The 22078-nt window shown below is 37.4% G+C and overlaps 1 protein-coding gene and 1 pseudogene across 1 annotated transcript in view; one reads left to right on the forward strand and one right to left on the reverse strand.

Annotated features, from left to right (window-relative positions):
* ATRNL1 (attractin like 1) overlaps positions 1–22078 on the forward strand; it is a 785280-nt gene that overhangs the window by 308085 nt on the left and 455117 nt on the right. The window lies entirely within an intron of this gene.
* LOC138070352 (elongation factor 1-alpha 1 pseudogene) lies at positions 962–2488 on the reverse strand (annotated as a pseudogene).

Raw genomic sequence — 22078 nt, forward strand, 5'->3', positions numbered from 1 at the left:
ACAACACCCATGTAGAATGTGAGTTTTAGTGGGTCAAGCTCGTTCCTCTGCTCAGTGTTTCCCCGGGTGTAGTCAGGGTATCTGTCAGGCTCTTATCTGTGCCCAGATGTTTTGGCAGAATTCGGTTGCTTGAAGTTGTAGGACTGAGGTCCCACTTTTTTTGCTGCTTTCAGTCATGGTATGTTCTCAGCCCCCAGAAGCTAACTGCTGACTGCCATTGCCTGCCATCTGATCCTCTAAGAATCATGGCGTGTTGCCTCTTCAATATCAGCTGAATAATCTCTTTTGTTTAAAATCTTTCTCTTTAGTCTGTTAAAGTGGAGTCTGATGTAATGTAACAATCATGGGAGTGACTGTTCCATCACCTTTGCCGTAAAATGTAACCTGATTAGTGGTGTGGCTTCCATCCTTTCCATAGATTCATGGGAAAGGATATATAGGGTGTGTACACCAAGGACTGGAATCTTGGAGGCCTTATTAGAATTTTGTCTACCACTCTGTTTTAGGGTAGTTTTGCAAGTTAAAAAAGTAATACATGTCAGAATTTCTAGTTAGGACTTAATCAGTGTTAGCTGTAATTAATATTATTTAAATGCAAAATTCTTGATTCTCACTAAAAGTAGTCATGTGAAACTAAAATGACCTTCAGATTTTGTAAAGTAATGCTCAGCTGGATTATAAACTAGATATATATTTTATTGATAAAATATCAACTTAGATTTAAATTATAAAAATGCCACATCATTCTAATTCTTATTTATGTGATATATTCTTTCTCTTTAAAACTTCATATTTTTCTCTTAAGATTTTTTTTTTTCTCATTAAACTTTTTTTAGTGGGTCTCAAATTCTGTGACAGATTTTTGGTCAAGTTATTTTCATTAAAAAGTACTGATTTTAAAAACTAATAACTTAAACTGCCACACACAAAGCATATGGTCCACAAAAACATTCTCCTTTCCTTCTGAAGGTTTTACGATGCATTGTTATCATTAACCAGTCTTTTACCATTAAACTTAAATGGCCAATTGAGATAAACAGTTCTGAGACCGTTCTTCCACCACTGATTAAGACTGGGGTGGCAGGTATTGGGGATAATATTCATTTAGCCTTCTGAGCTTTCTGGGCAGACTTGGTGACCTTGCCAGCTCCAGCTGCCTTCTTGTCCGCTGCTCTGATGACACCCACAGCGACTGTCTGTCTCATGTCATGCACAGCAAAACGCCCCAGGGGAGGATAATCAGAGAAGCTCTCGACACACATGGGCTTGCCAGGAACCATATCAATGATGGCAGCATCACCAGATTTCAAGAATTTAGGGCCATCTTCCAGCTTTTTCCCAGAACGACGATCAATCTTCTCCTTCAGCTCAGCAAACTTGCAAGCAATGTGAGCTGTGTGACAGTCCAGCACAGGTGCATGTCCAGCACTGATCTGGCCTGGATGGTTCAAAATAATCACCTGAGCTGTGAAGCCAGCAGCTTCCATGGGTGGATCATTTTTGCTGTCACCAGCCACATTGCCACGACGGACATCTTTGGCAGACATGTTCTTGACATTGAAGCCCACATTGTCCCCAGGAAGGGCTTCACTCAGTGCTTCATGGTGCATTTCTACAGACTTCACTTCAGTTGTTGCATTGACTGGAGCAAAGGTGACCACCATGCCAGGTTTGAGAACACCAGTCTCCACACGACCCACAGGGACAGTACCAATACCACCAATTTTATAGACATCCTGGAGAGGCAAACGCAAGGGTTTGTCAGTTGGGCGAGTTGGTGGCAGGATGCAATCCAGAGCTTCAAGCAGGGTGGTTCCACTGGCATTGCCATCCTTATGGGTGACTTTCCATCCCTTGAACCATGGCATATTAGCACTTGGCTCCAGCATGTTGTCACCATTCCAGCCAGAAGTTGGCACAAATGCTACTGTGTTGGGGCTGTAGCCAATTGTCTTAATGGAGGTTCTGACTCCTTAACAATTTCCTCGTATCCCTTCTGGCTGTAGGGTGGCTCCGTGGACTCCATGTTGTTAATGCCAACAATTAGTTGTTTCACACCCAGGGTGTAAGCCAGAAGGGCATGCTCACGGGTCTGCCTGTTCTTGGAGATACCGGCTTCAAACTCACCAACACCAGCAGCAACAATCAGGACAGCACAGTCAGCCTGGGATGTTCCTGTAATCATGTTTTTGATGAAGTCTCTGTGTCCTGGGGCATCAATGATGGTAACATAGTACTTGCTGGTCTCAAATTTCCACAGGGAGATATCAGTGGTGATACCACACTCACGTTCAGCTTTCAGTTTGTCCAAGACCCAGGCATATTTGAAGGAGCCCTTTCCCATCTTGGCAGCCTCCTTCTCGAGCTTTTCAATTGTTCTCTTGTCAATCCTGCCACATTTGTAGATCAGATGGCCAGTTGTGGTAGACTTCCCTGAATCTACGTGCCCAATGACAACGATGTTGATGTGGGTCTTCTCCTTTCCCATTTTGGCTTAGGTTTAATGGTGGTTTTCGTGACACCTGTGTCCTGGCGGCAAACCCGTTGCCAAGAATTTTTGTTTTATACTTGATATTATTTAATTTTACTCTTATGTAGACAGGTGAAGGATTATTGTCATCTTGTTTTTTTAATTCAAGGAATTGTATCTACCTTATGCGCAAATACTTTTTTAAGTCCATTTTTCCTTGCTATTTTCAGGTTCTCATTAGTTTTCCGATCACATTTCTGTTTCTATCTTCCAAACCATTTAGCTTTTATATCAAATTTTCCTTTTTCCTCTCCTTCTTGCTTCTCAATCTATTCTTCTAGCATAATATTTTATTGTTTTCATATATCCATTCACTCTGCTTTTTTTCACTTATTTTACTTTTTAAATGTTTCCTGATTCTCCTTTGATAAAGTGTTCATATTTTCCCTTAAGTTTTAATATGCTTATGGGCTGCATATGCTTAGTTGGCTGCTCTGAAAAGTACTGCATATGGAAAGGTGTGGTAGACAACAGTCTGTGTCAGACCTAATAACTATAGGTGGTAGAATGGATGTCAAAAATGTATAAGATGAAAATCTCCAAGGAATGTTAATTTGTTATTTAGAAATTTATTACTCAACCCTGAAGCCTGGTGTGCTGCAGTCCATGGGTCACAAAGAGTGGGACACAACTTGGCAACTGAACTGATCTTATACCTCAACCCAGTCCTATTTTATCAACACTAGATTTGACTATCCAGCTACCTTCTTGATATGCCCACTTGATATATAAAAGACATTTCAGACTAACATGTCCAAAAATATTGTCTGTAATCTTTTCTCAAAAAACAAAAACAAACAACTTTATTCCTTTGTATTATCAATATAGAGAGGATATCCAGGCCACAGGACTGGAAAAGGTCAGTTTTCATTCCAGTCCCAAAGAAAGGCAATGCCAAAGAATGTTCAAACTACCACACAATTGCACTCATCTCACATGCTAGCAAAGGAATGCTCAAAATTCTCCAAGCCAGGCTTCAACAGTATGTGAACTGTAAACTTCCAGATGTTCAAGGTGGATTTAGAAAACGCAGGAAACCAGAGATCAAATTGCCAACATCCATTGGATCATCAAAAAGGAAGAGAATTCCAGAAAAACATCTACTTCTGCTTTATTGACTATGTCAAAGCCTTTGACTGTGTGGATCACAACAAATTCTGAAAGAGATGGGAATACCAGACCACCTGACCTGCCTCTTGAGAAATCTGTATGCAGGTCAAGAAGCAACAGTTAGAACTGGACATGGAACAACAGACTGGTTCCAAATAGGAAAAGGAGTACGTCAAAGCTGTATATTGTCACCCTGCTTATTTAACTTATATGCAGAGTTCATCATGAGAAACACTGGCCTGCCTGAAGCACAAGCTGGAATCAAGATTACCGGGAGAAATATTAATAACCTCAGATATGCAGATGACACCACCTTTATGGCAGACAGTGAAGAAGAACTAAAGAGCATCTTGATGAAAGTGAAAGAGGAGAGTGAAAAAGTTGGCTTAAAATTCAACATTCAGAAAACTAAGATCAGGCCATCCAGTCCAATCACTTCATGGCAAGTAGATGGGGAAACAGTGGAAACAGTGACAGACTTTATCTTTTGGGGCTCCAAAATCACTGCAGATGGTGACTGCAGCCATGAAATTAAAAGACGCTTACTCCTTGGAAGAAAAGTTATGACCAACCTAGACAGCATATTAAAAAGCACTGACATGACTTTGCCAACAAAGGTCCATCTAGTTAAAGCTATGGTTTTTCCAGTAGGCATGTATGGATGTGAGAGTTGGACTATAAAGAAAGGTGAATGCTGAAGAATTGATGCCTTTGAAAGTTGGTGTTGGAGAAGACTCTTGAGAGTCTCTTGGACTGCAAGGAGATCAAACAAGTCAATCCTAAATTAAATCAGTCCTGAATATTCATTGGAAGGACTGATGCTGAAGCTGAAACTGCAATACTTTGGCCACCTGATGCGAAGAACTCACTCATTTGAAAAGACCCTTATTTTGGGAAAGATTAAAGGCAGGAAGAGAAGGGTACGACAGAGGATGAGATGGTTAGATGGCACCACCGACTCAATGAACATGAGTTTGAGTAAATTCTGTGAGTTGGTGATGAACAGGGAAGCCTGGCGTGCTGCAGTCCATGGGGTCACAAAGAGTTGGACAGGACTGAATGACTGAACTGAGTTGAACTGAAGAGGATTATCCAGTACCAGTTGCTGCATATTAACAGGGACATTGACAAACTGGGATATGTACAGAAGTAAAGTATACATGGAAATTGTATGAATAAGGGTTTAATATTTTGAAATTTCTTTGTGGACTAAAATTTTAATTATTTCTATAGAACATTAGAGAGTGGAATTAAAATCAGTTGATAGATATTATAGAGAAATATGTGTGTATGTGTGTGGGATTCCCAGGTGGTGCAGTGGTAAAGAATCTTTATGCCAGTGCAGGAGATTCAAGAGACGCAAGTTGGGTCCTTGGGTCAGGTAGATCCCCTGGAGTAGGAAATGGCATCCCAGTCAAGTATTCTTGCCTGGAAAATCCCATGGACAGAGGACTCTGGCAGAGTACAGTCTAGGGCGTTGCAAAGAGTCAGACACGACTGAATGACTAAGCACACATATACGTGGAACACTAAACACGTGAATTAAAATCAGTCAGTTGATATTATAGAGAGATATCTGTGGTGTGTAGTTGCTTTGTGGGGTCGTAAAGACCCCATGGACTGTAGCCTGCCAGGCTCCCCTGTCTGTGGGATTCTCCAGGTGATAATACTGGAGTCGGTTGCCATTTCCTTCTCCAGGATAGAGAAAGACAGTGCAAGTTAAAACAAAATTTCTAATGAATCGAATTGTCCAAAAGAATGGTTTTCCAGCCTTAATAGTGATCACTTCACTTACAAAATTAAGTAGAGGCTTTATTATAGTCATAAGTATTGTAGGGAAAATATAAGTGGCTTTCTAGCTATAGTATTTCATAATTCTACCATTTTAATCACACCATAAGATTTTATTTTTTAAACAGATGAGAAAATGTTTTTGCCACTGAATTATTAGAATGCTTATAGTAATTGGTATGTTGGATTAATGAAAAGTTTCTCATTAGATGCTTTAAAGTTACTGTCACTTGTATGCTTCGTTTTAGGTAGGAAGAAAATTTTCTGAAAAAGTCAGAGCTGATGAAATGCAAATAGTTTAAATGCAATTTGAGTAGGTAAATACAAACTCTTTTAAAGTTTTTTGTTAACTAGTAAACTCTTACAAATATACATAAAGTAGTGAATGTGGGCTATTATATATATCATATAAAATACATTATAAATCTATACACCTCTCTCTATCATCTGTTTATCTTTAGACCTGAGGTAAAAGTAAAATTAAATGGAAAGTTTTTTAAGTTGGATTGTTTAAATAAAATCTTGACTGAAATAATATTAGTATTTGTATTACATTTTCACTGAAATATATAGTTTCCTTTGGTTATAAAATATATTCTATCATAAGCTATATATCAAGTGTTTTTGTTTTTACCTATCTCTTGTCCCTTTCCTCAATAATCCCGTTAAATTTAAATTTTTAAATTCTTTTATTATTCAATAAAACCTTTTAATATGAGTTATATGACCTACAATCCTTATACAGATGGCATATGGCTAAATATTGTAATAATTGCTAAGTTAAAAGGTAAATTAAGGCTTCTCATTCTAAAAGTATTATTTCCACCAAAATCCACTGGCTCCATTTTTTTAATACTCATGAACATGTTTGAGGAATAAACATCTTTACTGAGGTTATTTTTTTGTGCTATACCATTATTTTTTAGTCCCTGCCTGTTACTGAGTTATATGGATTATAAAGGTTTAATTCTAATTGTATCATAAATAATATTCTTACTGGTAGAATTTTAGAAATCACGATGATTATTTTGTTCTGCCAGATACGTAATATGTCTACCAGAGTAGGACGTTTTTAAGTAGGTAGCCACTTGTACACATTAATCAGACTTTAATTGAAGAGGGAGCCTCTTCATTGAAGGGGGAGCCTCTGCCATTTAACTTATTATTTGATCAATTTATATGTTTAAGAAAGCCATTTCCATTTAAAGTAAATCATTCTAATTTTTAAACAATTTTCTTTATTGTCTTCAGTATAGTATTTTATGTTTTAGATTGCCAAACACTAGCATTCAGACATCTTTAAGACTCTTAATTATGACTGTAACACCCCTAGCTAGCAGTAGTATGTGATTCATATACCAATGATGTAGTAATTAAACAGGAAAATTTTTTCTTTGGTAATGTTAGGAATCATGCTGTTCAGTTGATTTGCATCAGGTTCTTGGGGGAGATTTTATTTTGTTAACCCTTATTCTTTATTACTTGTAATGCCATGCAATTGAATCTTGACAATAAAAAAAGAAAAAAAAAATACTACTATAACTGCAATGCTAATACCTTAAAAACAGAAAGAGTGCATTGAACTTAAGTACTTTGTATTCTCTTGCAGTAATGCTGCTCATCAACACTTACATATCACCATTTAAATTAAATTAAATTAGATTGAATCTAAATTACCTGTTTCTGAGTAAATGGAATTTGGTAATTCACTATTAAGTCAATCTGCAAACTGATGTCATAATTTAGATTTGATTTTTTTAATGAGAATGATGGTAGGAATCATTCTTTAATTTGCAAATCTAATTTCCATAGTACACTAGGTGATATCCTCTTACAAATAATGGTTAAGTTATATAGAACCAAAGAGAAAAAGAACAGAATCCTAATGTTGATGTTTGTAAATTTTTATCACAAGTCTGTTAGTATTTTGAACATAGACATGAGTCATTTGAGCACAGAAGAAGATGCTAGCTACTTGACAAACAGGGATTAGAGCCTACAGGAAGTTTTACCTTGTGTATATGGTGTGAAAGTAAAAGTTATAACATGTGTATTAATAAAGACATACTTAGTTGTTCAGTTGTATCCAACTCTTTGTGACCCCATGGACAGCCTCCTCTGTCCTTGGGGATTCTCCAGGCAAGAATCTTGGAATGGGTTGTCATGTCCTCCAGGGGATCTTCCCAACCCAGGGATGAGCCCAGGCCTCTTGCATTGCAAATAGATTCTTTACCCAGTAAGCCACCAGGGAAGCCCAAGAATACTGGATTGGTTAGCCTATCCCTTGTCCAGGGGATCTTCTGTCCCAGGCATTGAGCTGGGGTCTCCTGCCATTGAAGGTGGATTCTTTACTGGATGAGCTACTGGGAAAACCTAAATAATAAAGATGTCCTTGTATAATTTTTCCCAAATTAACTCAAAGGACATATAATAATAGCATTATTATGATTATTTGCTGTTGTTATTATTGTCTTCCAAATGGGAAAAGGTCAATTTTCATTCCAATCCCAAACAAAGGCAATGCCAAAGAATGCTCAAATTACCACATAATTGACTCATCTCACACGCTAGTAAAGTAATGCTCAAAATTCTCCGAGCCAGGCTTCAGCAGTACGTGAACCGTGAACTTCCAGATGTTCAAGCTGGTTTTCGAAAAGGCAGAGGAACCAGAGATCAAATTGCCAACATCTGCTGGATCATCAAAAAAGCAAGAGAGTTCCAGAAAAACATCTATTTCTGCTTTATTGACTATGCCAAAGCCTTTGACTGTATGGATCACAATAAACTGGGGAAAATTCTGAAAGAGATGGGAATACCAGACCACCTGACCTGCCGCTTGAGAAACCTGTGTGCAGGACAGGTTCCTGGACATGGAACAACAGACTGGTTCCAAATAGGAAAAGGAGTATGTCGAGGCTGTATATTGTCACCCTGTTTATTTAACTTCTATGCAGAGTACATCATGAAATACGCTGGGCTGGAGGAAGCACAGGCTGGAATCAACATTGCCAGAAGAAATATCAATAACCTCAGATATCCAGATGACACCACCCTTATGGCAGAAAGTGAAGAAGAACTAAAGAGCCTCTTGATGAAAGTGAAAGAGGAGAGTGAAAAAGTTGGCTTAAAGCTCAACATTCAGAAAACTAAGATCACAGCATCCAGTCTCATCACTTCATGGCAAATAGGTGGGGAAAGAGTGGAAACAGTGTCAGACTTTATTTTTCTCGGCTCCAAAATCACTGCAGATCGTGACTGCAGCCATGACTATTAAAAGACACTTACTCCTTGGAAGGAAAGTTATGACCAGCCTAGATAGCATATTAAAAAGCAGAGATATTACTTTGTCAACAAAGGTCTGTCTAGTCAAGGCTATGGTTTTTCCAGTGGTCATGTATGGATGTGAGAGTTGGACTATAAAGAAAGCTGTGCACCAAAGAATTGATGCTTTTCAACTGTGGTGTTGGAGAAGACTCTTGACAGTCCCTTGCACTGCAAGGAGAGCCAACCAGTGCATCCTATAGGAGATCAGTCCTGGGTGTTCATTGGAAGGATTGATGTTGAAGCTGAAACTCCAGTACTTTGGCCACCTGATGCGAAGAGCTGACTCATTTGAAAAGGCCCTGATGTTGGGAAAGATTGAGGGGAGGAGGAGAAGGTGACGACAGAGGATGAGATGGTAGGATGGCATTACCAACGTGATGGACATGGGTTTGAGTGAACTCTGGGAATTGATGATGGACAGGGAGGCTTGGTGTGCTGCGGTTCATAGGGTTGCAAAGAGTCAAGCATGACTAACTGAACTGAACTGAAGTTGTTAAAGACTTGAGGAATTTGTTATCAGTTCAGTTCAGTCGCTCAGTCTTGTCCAACGCTTTGCGACCCCCTGAATCGCAGCACACCAGGCCTCCCTGTTCATCACCAATTTGTTATATATATTTTCAAATAAACCTTTCCTTTTAAGATTCTTCTTTCATTAAAACTGTTAGCACAATTTCAAGAAATAGCATTGGAAATTGTTAATTTTATTAGTTACTCAACTAATATATCAGTTCTGATAATCAGAAAATGTCTATGTGAGGACTAAATCTAATAATATTTAAGGAATATATTCTTACAGAGAGGAATGGAAAATTTTTATGACAGTGACAAAATAAGATTGGTTATGATGGGTATAAATGCTCTAGAGATTCAGAGACAGAAGATATATCAAGTTTATGCTATAATATCAGAGTTGAGTAGTAAAAATGAGACCATATTGCTCAGAAATCACAAAATATGTACTAAGTTGTTCTCTGCAGAGTTTTGGTGAGTCCTTATATGAAATATTACTACCAATGCTGTTTTTTATAACCAACAAAATAGTTTCAATTAGATATAATACCTTACGTGTAAAATATTTTTCTAAAAATATGGCTTATAAAGAACATTTTCAATCTTTTCATTTGTAAAATATTTCTAAGAAATTTTCCAACTTCTTTATAGTAGTATTTTTAAAAGTCATTACTTTTCCTTTGATGTTTAATTAATCTGTTAAGATTTTTAATGCATTCTGTCTAAATATTCATTGTTGTTCAGTCGCTCAGTCATGTCTGACTCTTATGAGACCCCATCAGTTCAGTTCAGTTCAGTTCAGTTCAGTCGCTCAGTCATGTCGGACTCTATGAGATCCCATCAGTTCAGTTCAGTTCAGTTCAGTTCAGTCGCTCAGTCATGTCGGACTCTTTGCGACCCCATGAATTGCCAGGCCTCCCTATCCATCACCAACTCCCAGAGTTCACTCAGACTCACGTCCATTGAGTCCGTGATGCCATCCAGCCATCTCATTCTCCGTCATCCCCTTCTCCTCCTGCCCCCAATCCCTCCCAGCATCAGAGTCTTTTCCAATGAGTCAACTCTTCGCATGAGGTGGCCAGAGTACTGGAGTTTCAGCTTTAGCGTCATTCCTTCCAAAGAAATCCCAGGGCTAATCTCCTTCAGAATGGACTGGTTGGATCTCCTTGCAGTCCAAGGGTCTCTCAAGAGTCTTCTCCATGGACTGCAGCATACCAGGCTTCCCTGTCCTTCACCATCTCCCAGAGCATGCTCAAACTCATACCCATTGAGTCAGTGATGCCACGCAACCATTTCACCCTCTGTAATCCCCTTTTCCTGCTGCCTTAAATCTTTCCCAACATGAAGGTCTTTTCCAACGAGTCAGTTCTTCGCATCAGGTGGCCAAATTCCTGGAGCTTCAACTTCAGCATCAGTCCTTCTAATGAATATTCAAGATTGATTTCCCTTAGATTTGACTGATTTGATCTTTCTTCAGTCCAAGGGACTCTAAAGAGTCTTCTCCAGAACCACAGTTCAAAAGCATTAATTCTTCGTTGTTCAGCCTTCTTTATGGTCCAACATTCACATACATACATGACTACTGGAAAAGCCTTAGCTTTAACTATATGGACCTTTGTAGGCAAAGCAGTGTCTCTACTGTCTAGGTTTGTCATAGCTTTTCTTCCAAGGAGAAAGTGATTTTTAATTTCATGGCTGTAGTCACCATCTGCAGTGATTTTGGAGCCCCCGAAAATAAGGCCTGTTACTGTTTCCATTGTTTCCCCATCTATTTTCCATGGAGTGATGGGACCAGATGCCTTGATTTTTGTTTTTTTGAATATTGAGTTTTAAACCAACTTTTTCACTCATCTCTTTCACCTTCATCAAGAGGTTAAAGTTTAGTTTAATTACTCCTCTCTTTCTGCCATAAGAGTGGTATTATCTGCATATCTGAGGTTATTGATATTTTTCCTGACAATCTTGATTCCAGCTTGTGCTTCATCCAGCCTGGCACTTCGCATGATGTACTCTGCATATAAGTTAAATATTCACATAACCTAATAAATATTTTCTGATACTTACACTCATAATTTGATCTTATAGACTGTAATATTTTTATATAAAAAAGAAAAAATTTGTTTCTATGTAATCTCCATTATTAATTTTAAAACTAAAATAAATTTTTATTCTATCATACACCTTTCAATGAACATAGCTGAAATTTGAAGTTTTAAAAAAGTTATTGCAGTTCAGTCAGTGAGTCGTCTCTGACTCTTTACAACCCCATGCCCTGTAGCATGCCAGGCTTCCCTGTCCTTCACTATCACCCAGAGCCTGCTCAAACTCCTGTGCATTGAGTCAGTGATGTCATCCAAGCATATCATCCTATGGCACCGGCTTCTTCTCCTGCCTCAATCTTTCCCAGCATCAGGGTCTTTTCCAGTGAGTTGACTCTTCACATCAGGTGACCAAAATATTGAAGCTTTAGCTTTAGGATCAGTCCTTCCAGTGAATATTCAGGATTGATTTCCTTTGTGATTGACTGGTTTGTTCTCCCTGCAGTCCAAGGGACTCTCAAGAGTCTTTTGCAGCACCACAATTCAAAAGCATCAATTCTTCTGCATTCACCCTTCTTTGTCTTTTATCCTAACATTTCGCATGATGTACTCTGTATGTAAGTTAAATAAACACGGTGAGAATATTCAACCTTGATGTACTCCTTTCCCAATTTTGAACCAGATAGTTGTTCCATGTGCAATTCTAACTATTGGTTCTTGACCTCAATAGAGGTTTCTCAGGAGACAGGTTAAGGTGGTCTGGTAATCTCATGTCTTTAAGAATTTTCTACAGTTTGTTGTGATCTACACAGTCAAAGGTTTTAGTGTAGTCAATGAAGTAGATGTTTTTCTGGAATTTCTTTGCTTTCTCCATGATCCAATGAATGTTGGCCGTTTGATCTCTGGTTCCTCTGCCTTTTTTAAAACCCAGCTTGTACATCTGGAAGTTCTTGGTTCTCCTACTGCTAAAGGTGAACTAGCTTGAACTATTTTGAGCATTACCTTGCTGGCATGTGAAATGAGTGCAATTGTACAGTAGTTTGTACATTCTTTGGCATTGCTCTGCTTTGGAGCTGGGATGAAAACTGACCATTTCTAGTTGTATGGCCACTGCTGAGTTTTCCATATTTGCTGGCATATTGAGTACAGCATTTTAAGAGCATCATCTTGTAGCATTTTAAATAGCTCAGCTGGGATTCTGTCACCTCCACTAGCTTTGTTCATAGTAATGCTTTCCCTGGTGGCTCAGATGGTAAAGCATCTCCCCACAATAGGGGAGATGTGGGTTCAATCCCTGGGTTGGGAAGATCCCCTGGAGAAGGAAATGGCAACCTGCTCCAGTACGCGTGGCTGGGAAAAATACCATGGAAAGAGGAGCCTGGTAGGCTAAAGTCCATGCGTTTGCAAAGAGTCAGATACTACTGAGCGACTTCACTTTCACTTTTCACTTTCAGTGCTTTCCCACTTGACTTCATGTTCCAGTATGTCTGGCTTTGGGTGAGTGACCATATCGTCATGATTATCTGAGTTATTAAGACCTTTAATTCCTGTGTATTCTTGGCACTTCTTAATCTCTTCTGCTTTTATTAGGTCCTTAGTGTTTCTGTCCTTTATCATATGCATCCTTGCATGAAATGTTCCATTGATATCTCCAATTTTCTTGAAGAAATATCTGGTCTTTCCTCATTCTGTTGTTTTCCTCTCTTTCTTTGTATTATTCATCTAAGAGGAAGAGAAGGAAAAGGCAAGGGAGAAAGGGAAAGATATAATCAACTGAATGTAGAGTTCCAGAGACTAGCAAGGAGAGATAAGACATTCTTTTTTTTTTAATTTAAATTTGTTTATTTTAATTGGAGGCTAGTTATTTTACAACATTGTATTGGTTTTGCCATACATCAACATGAATCCGCCACGGGTGTACATGTGTTCCCCATCCTGAACCCCCCACCCTCCTCCCTCCCCATACCATCCCTCTGGGTTGTCCCAGTGCACCATCCCCAAGCATCCTGTATCCTGCATCGAACCTGGACTGGTGATTCATTTCTTATATGATATTATACATGTTTCAATGCCATTCTCCCAAATCATCCCACCCTCTCCCTCTCCCACAGAGTACAAAAGACTGTTCTATACATCTGTGTCTCTTTTGCTGTCTCACATACAGGGTCATCACTATCATCTTTCTAAATTCCATATATATGTGTTAGTATACTGTATTGGTGTTTTTCTTTCTGGCTTACTTCACTCTGTATAATCAGCTCCAGTTTCATCCACCTCATTAGAACTGATTCAAATGTATTCTTTTTAATGGCTGAGTAATACTCCATTGTGTATATGTACCACAGCTTTCTTATCCATTCATCTGCTGATGGACATCTAGGTTGCTTCCATGTCCTGTCTATTATAAACAGTGCTGCAATAAACACTGGGGTACTCATGTCTCTTTCAATTCTGGTTTCCTCAGTGTGTATGCCCAGCAGTGGGATTGCTGGGTCATATGGCAGTTCTAGTTCCAGTTTTTTAAGGAATCTCCACAGTGCTCTCCATAGTGGCTGTACTAGTTTGCATTCCCACCAACAGTGTAAGAGGGTTCCCTTTTCTCCACACCCTCTCCAGCATTTATTGCTTGAAGAAGACTTTCTTAAATGAACAATGCAATGGAATAGAACAGTTGTGGGGACCTACTAAATTGGTTTTAAAAACACTTTCTTATGGAAAGCACCTTATTCACTGCATTCTGATCCATTAGTCTAAATTTAATGGAGGGGAGAATAAGAATTAACCTTCAAAGTGTCAAAATTAGATGTGTATAGAAAATATTTTTTTCTTTGAAATTTTATAACTTTCATTGTTTCTTTAGCAACTATTAATGCCTTTTTGAATGCAGATGGTTCAATCACTTATTTAGTAGAAGTATATATGTATGGAGAAAATGACATTTTGCAAGTATCACATGGTTTAGTAAGACTGTGGCTACATTTGCTTCTTTAGGGTTTAGATGTAAACCTGTTTTTGAAGTTTTAGAGGCAGAACTGAATGGTGAAGGGTTGGTGAATATCACTTTATAAAAGGAAGGTCCCTTTTCACCTCTTAAATTATAGGAGAGAAGCTAGGTTGGGGGGGGGGAGAAACGATAATTTATAGAAGGTAGTGTTATAAACATAAACTGCATATAGACTTCTATATTAGCCGTTACTCTTGCAGCTTTATATCTTTGAATTTAAGCCTGATACTTGAAGAATACCTCATAAATATGCTAATACGATAATCAGGAACACGTAGCATTACAAATACAAAACTTTATCTTTTCATTTTAATGGTTTGGTTTCATTTTTTAACACTTAATACTGTTTTTGAAACGATAATATCCTTTAACTTACAGAAAATTTACTCTCTGAATATGTAGATTTAAAGCTCTATGTGTTTTTACTGACTACTCTTGATTTAAAACTGATCGTTTTTCTGAACAGCTTGACCTTCAGTAAAATGAAACTGTTTTGAGACTTTCTATTTAGAGCATTAAGTTGCAAATCTCTAGAAGTTACTGCAATTCATTCACTCCCTGGTGCATCACATGGTAAAGAATCCACCTGCAACGTGGGAAGCCTGGGTTCCATCCCTGGGTTGCTAAGATCCCCTGGAGGAGGAAATGGCAACCTACTCCAGCATTCTTGCCTGGAGAATCCCATGGACAGAGGAGCCTGGTGGGCTACAGTTTATGGGATTGCGAAGAGTCAGACACAACTAAGCGACTAAGTACACAAAGACATATAAGTAAAAACACTAGGCTCTTTGCTATTTGCTAGAAGTGTTTTGCTCAACATTGTAATACTTAACTTCAAATATCTTGAAGTTGAATGGAAAGAGAACACAGCTGTGCTAATTATTGCAGCGCACTCTGATTGATTCTTGCTAGGAAAGTATGGAACTTAAGAACTAGCTTCAGAATGCATTGGTTTCCATTTTACCTCGACTGCTTGTTGCCTGAGTAATCTATAAACCTTTATTTTCTTATCTGTAAGATGAGTTTAATAACATTACCTACTTTATTGGCTTATTCTGAGGATTAAATAAACTAGTGTGTAAAAAACACTCTGCATAGTGCCTGGGCAATGGTAAGCACTTTAATAAATGTTAGTATTTTAGTAGTACCACAATAAAAGTGTATGGCAGGAACAACAGGCATACAGTTGAGGGCTACTGTACAGGATCTGGACGTGGCAGGAAGCGGATCATTTGGATAGGAGTTACTCAAGAGAAGAAGGTGTTAGCGCAGGAGGAAACAGTTCGTGGTGAACAAAGCGCAGAGGTTGGTAATGTGCACAGTGTGATCCCAGCCGAGTCAGTGCTCTACGTAGAGAGAAGCAAGGGCCACTATTTGGGGATCATTGCTTCTATGTTAAGGAAGTTGGAGTTCAAGATAAAAGTGGTGGAAAAACAGTGAGGATATTTAAGTGGGGGAGTGAAGCATCCTGAGGAGTAGAATTATGGGAAAGTCCTTCCATTTCAAATACAGAACATTTTGTAGGCTGGGTAAAGGATGACCAGAAACTTATGAGATTGAAGACAGTTAGGTTTTTATGTTAAACCAGGAGGAAAGTTATAAGTGCCTTCCTTAAGGCATGTATTTCCTCTAAGAAGAATTAAACTCATTAAACTTTTATAGACAACATTCAAGGTTTTATAATCACAGAGTAATTTGTATAGTATTTATGCAGAATTGGCCAGTATGTTTGTTCATCATACATTTTATTTTATTTTAAAAATCATCCATTTTTTATTTAACTGCATTTTAAAAAAGAAATGATATAAATTTATATTATTATTTATATTATCAATAAGCAGTATATTAGTTATCTATAAGAAATTTATGCTTATTAATATCTCAAATAGATTATCTTAGTTGAGCTTATTCAGTAATAGTTAATTTAAGCACCATTGTACTTTATTTTTAAAAATGCAGAGATAGACCTAATATGATTTTGAAATGCTTGCTGAAACAAGCCCAGTTGTCTTTGAGATATGACTCGATGACTAACTTGGATTACTTAACTCTGCTTTTATGTCATCATTTTGAAGGACTATAATCCAAATAGTCATTTGAAGAACCTCTCTTTTACTTTCAGTTCGTTAGATGAATTTAATCATTTTAACACATCTCTTCATATTTTCACTTTTTTATGTCTCAATATTATATCAGAATTTATAGCAAGCTGACATTTTGCACAAACATACCAATTTGTCCTTCATAATAAGAACATTTTTTCTTGTCTTATAAAATCTGACATTTTGTGGTAAATATCAAACTATTAATCTACTTCTCTATTCCAAGCACACTTAATGCAACTTTTTCATCAAATCATATATTCAAGGTGTTGATCATTATTGTTGTTAATGAAAAATACAGCATATATTAAAGCAGGTTTTAGATTTTGGACATGTTTTCTGTATGAATTTACATTTAAGATTAAATGGACAAAATGTATTATTTTTGTTGCTATAGTTTCAGCTAACTGTGATATTTAGCATTCCAGTTTATCAGTCATTTGGGACACTTTAAAAGCATGAAGAAGATGAGAATATTGTGAAACTTTAATTGTCTTCCTGATTTTTAAATAATTTTCTTTGAATAATTATTAGATAACTTGAAAAAAAATCATTAAAGAAAAGAGAATTTCAGAGATACATTTTGTTGGTTAAAGTATTAAAACTAAGTTTAAATTCAACTTAAGTAAACTTTTCATATTTTTCATAGTAATGACCACAAAACCAAATTGGAACATATTGATTATCTGTAAAGAGCCATGTTATAGCCAAGTCTTTCTTATTAGACAGAGATTTTAGAGTCAGAAGTGTCCCATATCCTCTAGAGATACACTTTCAGGGAAACTATGACTATAGTATTGCTTTTGTTGTTATAATTTGTCTCACTGTTGTCTAAATAATATTAGCTAAGTGATCAAAAGACCACTCTGAAAGATCACTTGATTAAAAAGTAATATTTCAGGCAATACCATATAGTTTAGATGAGATGACTGTAGTCTGAACTAAGTCATCTTCTGAAAGAAATTCCTGGAAGACAAACCTAGTTAAAAATGTTTATTGTTGAAATTAAGAACTGAGGTAAAATACATATTGAGAAACTATTTCTGCTATCTTGGTTTCAAAATATTTTATTTATATGTAGGTAAAATTATAAATAGTAGATATGAATTTTTTCTGTGATTATAAATGCAAACATTTTATTCAGATGCAATTTTTTTTGAACATCTGAACTCTATATAAATTTTCTAAGAGTTAATACTATTTTATGATCTGAAATTTGAAGGTATAGTCTATATATTTATTGATTTATAAAGGAATATCAAATAAATAATTTTTTAAAATGTTTTGAAGAATAATATCTGTTCCTCCTTCCTTTCATGGCTGTTAATAAGGATTTATTATATGCTAAATTTTGATGTTATTTATTTATTTAGCAGATTTTTTAAAAATTAAATGCTTACTATGTACTGTGTATCAAATAGTGTTCTAGGTAGCAGAAGAGTGGCACAGACAATATGAACAAGGCTCATATTCTCAAGGAATTTACATTTTATTTTATTTTTTTTTAATTTTTATTCTTACTTTATTTTACTTTACAATACTGTATTGGTTTTGCCATACATTGACATGAATCCGCCACGGGTGTACATGAGTTCCCAATCCTGAACCCCCCTCCCACCTCCCACCCCATATCATCTCTCTGGATCATCCCCGTGCACCAGCCCCAAGCATCCTGTATAGGAATTTACATTTTAGTGGGGAAAGATATTTTAACTAATAATCAACCATCAACCAATAAATCAAATAATTTCAGAATGAGATATTTATAAAAGAAGTAGGTTCACATAACAGTATAGAATAAGGGAGAGGGCAGCTACTTTAACCAAGTGTCTTAGAGCAGTGTGTTTGAGGTGAAATTTAGATGATAAGGAGCTAGCCCTATCAACCAATATCATATGAAGACCAGTTGCCAGTATCACTTAGAACGGTTCTTCATTTCTCTGTATTTAGTTCTTTTTCTGTAGGTCTTCCGATTTCTTTGGAAGGGACCTGGAGTTGCTGGATACTCTTCCTAGGTAGAGAAATAGTGAGAATAGTCAGCTACATTTGCAACTAATGCTCGTATCATTTCTTTCTGCTACTCCTGCCCTTTTCTCCTATCTGTTCTCAGTATTCCTGCCTATTTTTAGATAACCATGTACATTTATATGGAAAATAGGGTACATTTAGGGTTTTTTTACACCATTAGAATCACTAAATTCTATCACAGTATATAATTTACAATTGTTATTACTGTTTTTGTCTACATCTGCTACAACCACTAAGAATCTTTTTTTTCACTGATATATCCAAGAATCTGACATGGTGCCCAGATTATAATAGATTTTCAGTGAAATATTTTGATGGCTGAATACGTTAACTCTCCAGAGTGGGTATCTTGAGAGGGAATCTGCTTGAGTTAGTATTTGCTTGGCCTTGTTCACCAGTGCAACCAAATCTCCTGGTATCTGCCTTCCATTTTTACACCTGTGCCTGATGCTGGACCTGCTGACATAGTATCTTTCAAAGGCTATCTCCTGTGGAACTTCTTAGAAAATCCCAGGTGGAGAAACAATGAAAGAGATTTGCAACACCCATTGTAATACTGACTTTCTGTGTGAACAACCAATATCAAACGCTGTTCAGCTTAAGTCCTTAGAACCCAGATGGCATGCTAAGTATAGAGACTGCTTGTGCCATCCACACTTTTTCTTCAGCACGATTATGTTAACAGATTAGTTACAGATAGATAATACAAGTTTCCAAATGTGTTAGTGCTTTAGTTCATTATTGTAGCTTGTAGATGCCTCCCTTGTCTGCTTTCTTTTTGCAAATATTCTTTGGGGAAATTCAGGAAGGTATTTTCATGTGTGTCTGTGTTTTGCTTACTTGCCTCGAAACATGATTTTTTTTTCTTCGAAGTTACTTAGCTATATGGACCTAGAAAGGGCAAAAAGCAATAATAAAATTCTGCAGTACCAGCCTGAGTCATGTGCTTTGCCATCCTAAATTTATGTTAACACTGTTGGCTATAACCAGTGTTTTTGCATTACTTATCTGGAAGGAATACAAAACCCTTTGTAGATTAAAGAGTCAGAGTGATGATAGCTAACACTACATATACAAATATTTAGTGGCAGTATTAGTTGCTCAGTCGTGTCCGACTCTTGCAACTCTATGGACTGTAGGCCACCAGGCTCCTCTGTCCATGGAATTCTCCAGGCAAGAATACTGAAGTGGGTAGACATTCCCTTCTCCAGAGGATCTTTCCAACCCAGGGATCGCACCTGGGCCTCCTGCATTGCAGGTGGATTCCTTACTGTCTCAGCAATGAGGGAAGCCCATGTATGTGTGTATGTATATATATATATGTGTATATATATATATATGACTTTTTTCCCTCCTCCCAATATATATCACTTGGTTTTTAAAGATTTCCAGGCTCTGTTCCTCTCCCAGAGTTGGACCTTTTTTTCCTTTGTTTCCATTTTCCCTGCTCTGCTCAATTTGGATTTCACTTCCAACAGTTTTTCCTCAATATGGGGTCTGTCTTGGAATAGAGATTTGAGTGGTTGCTTTTGAAAATTCATGTGTCCCAAGCTGTTCTAGCCTTTTTTGGAACTTCTCGAAGACCCTTTGCACTCATATGCTCTTGGACTAGGCAAAACCACTTCAGTTTTTACTTCCTGTATTCAAATTGGCCTGCCTGGTTCAGTGAATGTCTTTTGGATTATCTTGTTGATTCTCTTCTTACTCCCACGTGGACTCTCGTACCATATGTACCTTGTGCTGTGGCTTATCAGTACCTGTTCATGTTTCAGCAATCAAGAGGATGAGAATTTCTCATTTAACTGTGTTGTTATTTTCTTCTTCTTCTTTTTTTTTTTTTGAAATTTCCTTGATATAGATAGGTAATGGGCAGATAGATAGATACTGAATTTTTCCTTTCTGAAGTGAAGTCACTCAGTCATGTCTGACTCTTTGCGACCCCATGGACTGTAGCCTACCAGGCTCCTCAGTTCATGGAATTTTCCAGGCAAGAGTACTGGAGTGGGTTGCCATTTCCTTCTCCAGGGTGTCTTCCCAAACCAGGAATCGAACCCTGGTCTCCCGCACTGTAGGCAAATGCTTTACCGTCTGAGCCATCAGGGAAGCCCAATGTAGAAACTAAGGGATATTAAGAAAAATTATGCTACCATTGTCACTCTCCACCTGGAACTTGACCTCACCGATTATATTGCTCAGTTTGTGAGTAGTTAAGCTTTTTTTGTTTATACTTAAAATTATAGTTTTAATTTTGTTTTAATCTGATAATATAGTACATAAAACCCCTACCATTTGGAATTTTTAAGTAGTTTCTCTGCATAATGTACACTATCTGCTTTTCTAAATGCACTATGGATTTAGGAAAAGATTTGTTTTCCTATTTTATATGCTCCTGATTCTGTCTGCTGTTTTCTAACATCTTTTTGAAAGTTCAATCTGTAGTTGCTGTCTCTACTTCCTCACATTACATGTTCGCCTTGCATTCTCTGTTTAATGCGAGACAGCAAAAGAGACACAGATGTATGGAACAGTCTTTTGGACTCTGTGGGAGAGGGAGAGGGTGGGATGATTTGGGAGAATGGCATTGAAACCTGTATAATATCATATAAGAAATGAATCGCCAGTCTAGGTTTGATGCAGGATACAGGATGCCTGGGGCTGGTACACTGGGATGACCCAGAGGGATGGTATGGGGAGGGAGGTGGGGGAGTTCAGGATTGGGAACACATGTACTGTACACCTGTGGCGGATTCATGTTGATGTATGGCAAAACCAATACAGTATTGCAAAGTAATTAGCCTCCAATTAAAATAAATTTAAATTTAAAAAAATGAACATTCCCACCCCTTCATTGAAAGTACATTTGTTTGTTACCCATGCACAAGGTTGATGTCAAATTTAATATTAATAGTCATATTCCCATCTTCATCTTACTCAACCAACAAAACCAACCAGGACTTTCTTCTTGCAACATTCCTTTTTCTTGACATCCTTGACACAGTGCTCTCTTGATTTCCTCCTACTTAATTGTACACTTTTTTGTTAGTTCCGATAATGAGGAGGCCCTAAACTTCCTTTTAGTTTAAATGACTGATATCCAGTCTTTACCAGGCCCTCTCACCTTTCACTCCAAATTATGTGCACATTAACTTGGTTTTGTCAGCAAGGATGTTATCCTTGTACAAGCTACTATCATAGCTAGAAAAATCCAGTGTCCTTCTTGTTAATGTCCCTGCTTTTCTTTATCATCTCTTCCTCACCCAGCAGCCAGAATGTTTTTCTTGAGAGTAAGATCATGTTATTATATGATTTAGCTCTTATAAAACATTCCAAACTCTTTATCATGCCAAGGACCTAGGTGAATTAACCCCAGCTTGTCACACTGTACTCATTTTTAACTATTCTTTCTGTAGCTCACAATACTGCAGCTGTTGTGACTTCAGTTTCTTAAACATCTCTAGCCTAAGCATGCTATTCTCTAAGCCTTGAATTCTCTTCTGCCAGATCTTTCTGTGGCTTTACCATTGCTTTGTGTCAGCTTACATATGGCTTCAGTAAGGCTGGCTGTAACTGCCTGATCTAAACTAGCTTACATAGCCTTCTACTTCATCATATCACCTTATTTTTCTTCAGAACGTTTGCC

This window comes from Capricornis sumatraensis, chromosome 23 (assembly GCF_032405125.1).
Source record: "Capricornis sumatraensis isolate serow.1 chromosome 23, serow.2, whole genome shotgun sequence".
NCBI classification, from domain to species: Eukaryota; Metazoa; Chordata; class Mammalia; order Artiodactyla; family Bovidae; genus Capricornis; species Capricornis sumatraensis.